General features: G+C 36.2%; 1 long non-coding RNA gene across 2 annotated transcripts; it reads right to left on the bottom strand.

Moving 5' to 3' along the window:
- Window positions 1-209: 209 nt before the first annotated feature.
- Window positions 210-2,852, bottom strand: LOC127881708 (uncharacterized). Of its 2 annotated transcripts, none has more exons than XR_008050216.1 (2): window positions 1,991-2,852; window positions 210-1,883 (listed from the first exon to the last, which is right to left on the bottom strand). It is a non-coding gene; the product is annotated as an uncharacterized LOC127881708 (long non-coding RNA). The 2 variants fall into 2 exon arrangements; XR_008050210.1 differs by having other exon boundaries at window positions 210-1,447.
- Window positions 2,853-3,059: the final 207 nt, after the last annotated feature.

Below are 3,059 nucleotides of genomic sequence, written 5' to 3'. Positions count from 1 at the left end.
TAGATGAGCTAAAAATAGTTATATCTTGATAACGACTTATCATCATGTGAAATATGTGTGTGTGTAAGGAATGGTTTCTTAAAATTCTGAAGAATAAATAAGAGTGACAAAAGTGTTATAGAGGACTTACGGACGAGTGGACAGTTACAATAAAACAAAATGTACTCCCCAGGTTCAATAGGGGACAGTTAAATATAAATGGAAAGACAATCATTGGAGATTTTTATTCGTAATAACAACAAAGTGTCACTTATCAATAATATTACACATGAATGGCTATGCACTTTATCGAGAGTGCAACAACAAACTTATATCGGGAAATGCATATCACCAACATAAACATGTTCAATTATTTACATACAACATTTTTATAGAAATGGTTGAACAAAACAACAGGATTAGTGTTATGTACTTTGTCTTAACAAAACAACCACAATAAAAAGTAAAAATACGAACGTTTATAGACAATATAACATTCAGAATGCAAGAAAATTTAAGCATGTTCAAATAAATGCAACAGATGCCTGGTTACAGTTTAGATAATATTTAAACATTTTAAAATTAAAATCCTCTTTACAGTTATCTAATGCTTTTGAAGATATTTACACAATTCAGACATAGGCATAAACAATCATGCAATAATTTACAAAGACCCTGATCAATATGAAGTACACAAGCGATTGATAAGTTCCTACGTGTACTTTCCATAGAGATTATTACCCTATATTTGCTTATTCAAAATGATTATTTGGAGTAGACGAAAATATAAACACATTATTTTTAAAATTGAATTTAATACGGAATTAAAAATATAGACCAATACTTCTATTGTTTCCAAATATCTGTATTGTTATTTTGATGTATAAATTTTATCAATCTACCACACAATTTAAAACAAGAGCACCGCATAACGGGTGCCACGCTCGGCTGCGAAAGCTTGTCAGAATTTTTTTTTTAGAGGTCACAGTGACCTTGACCTTTGTAACCTTTGACCTAGTGACTCAACAAGAGATGTGTTTGTCAGAAACCCATTGCCACTACTGCGCCGCATGAATAACTAATAAAACTAATAAGTAATAACCCCTCATCTATTTTTCTTTATAAAGGTGTAGGGACCTATCTCAATTTCAATCACAAAGGAGAAAGGGTTGGAGTGGAGAGGGGTGTATAGTGTGGTGGTGTGGTCATTTATTACATTATCTTCCAAAAATGCAAAAAAAATGCAAAAAAAAGTTTGTTTTTTTTTTGGGGGGGGGGGGGAGGGATTCTTGGGTGGGATGGTTGGACGGTATTTCAAATAAATAATAAAAATAAATATTTGTGTTTTTTAACCATGTTGGAAAAAAACAAGCGATGTGTTTGTCAGAAACACAATGCCCCCTATTGCGCCGCTTTGAAAATGTTAATTGTTGTTTTTTTTCCTTTGACCTTGAAGGATGACCTTGACCTTGAACTTCCACCACTCAAAATGTGCAGCTTTATGAGAAGGCCGCTTTGAAATATTATTTGTTTGACATTTGACCTTGAAGGATGACCTTGACCTTGAAGGATGACCTTGACCTTTAACTTCCAACACTCAAAATGTGCAGCTTCATGATAACGCCGCTTTGAAATAATAAATTTTTTTTTTACCTTTGACCTTGAAGGATGACCTTGACCTTGAAGAATGACCTTGACTTTGAACTTCCACCGCTCAAAATGTGCAGCTTCATGAGAACGCCGCTTTGAATTATTTTTTTGGACCTTTGACCATGAAGGATGACCTTGACCTTGAAGGATGGCCTTGACCTTGAACTTCCACCACTCACAATGGGCAGCTTCATGAGAACGCCGCTTTGAAATTTGTTTATTTTTTTTTTTTGACCTTGAAGGATGACCTTGACCTTGAACTTCCACCACTCAAAATGTGCAGCTTCATGACAACGCCGCTTTGATTTTTTTTTACCTTTGACCTTGAAGGATGACCTTGACCTTGAAGAATGACCTTGACCTTGAACTTCCACCACTCAAAATGTGCAGCTTAATGATAATGCCGCTTTGAAATTTTATATTTGTTTTTTTACCTTTGACCTTGATGGATGACCTTGACCTTGAAGGATGACCTTGAACTTCCACCACTCAAAATGTGCAGCTTCATGAGAACGCCGCTTTGATTTATTATTTTTTTTACCTTGAAGGATGACCTTGACCTTGAACTTCCTCCATTCAAAATGTGCAGCTTCATGAGATACACATGCATGCCAAATATCAAGTTGCTATCTTCAATATTAAAAAAGTTATGGCCAATGTTAAAGTTTTCGGACGGACAGACGCCATATATTTGACATTTGACCTTGAAGGATTACCTTCACCTTTCACCACTCAAAATGTTTAGCTCCATGAGATACACATGCATGCAAAATATCAAGTTGCTATCTTCAATATTGAAAAAGTTATGGCCAATGTTAAAGTTTTCAGACGGACAGACACCATAAATTGGACATTTGACCTTGAAGGATGACCTTGACCTTTCACCACTCAAAATGTTCAGCTCCATGAGATAAACATGCATGCCAAATATCAAGTTGCTATCTTCAATATTGAAAAGTTATGGCCAATGTTAAAGTTTTCGGACGGACAGACACCATAAATTTGACATTGGACCTTGAAGGATGACCATACACCACTCAAAATGTGCAGCTCCATGAGATACACATGCATGCCAAATATCTAGTTGCTATCTTAAAAAGTGAAAAAGTTATGGCGAATGTTGTTGTTTTTCCGAATGGACAGACAGACTGACTGACACTGACGGACAGTTCAACTGCTTTATGCTACCCTACTGGGGGGCATAAAATGATTTTTTTGGGGTGGGGGTGGGGTATATTGTGAGGGTGTTGAGGTCATTTATTAGATGATCTTTGATTTAAAAAAAATAACGGGGGGTTGAGGTGGGATTCAGGGAGGGGGGGAATGAGGGGGGGGAGGGCACGGCGGATGGTTTGGACGGAGTCAATTGTGGTATGTCAGGTAAGAGTTGTTTTGTCAAAGTATCAATCGAATCTAATCATACATAAAAA

This window comes from Dreissena polymorpha, chromosome 1 (assembly GCF_020536995.1).
Source record: "Dreissena polymorpha isolate Duluth1 chromosome 1, UMN_Dpol_1.0, whole genome shotgun sequence".
NCBI lineage: Eukaryota > Metazoa > Mollusca > Bivalvia > Myida > Dreissenidae > Dreissena > Dreissena polymorpha.
Note: the sequence above shows the minus strand (reverse complement) of the source record. Positions and strands in the feature narration are given on the sequence as shown.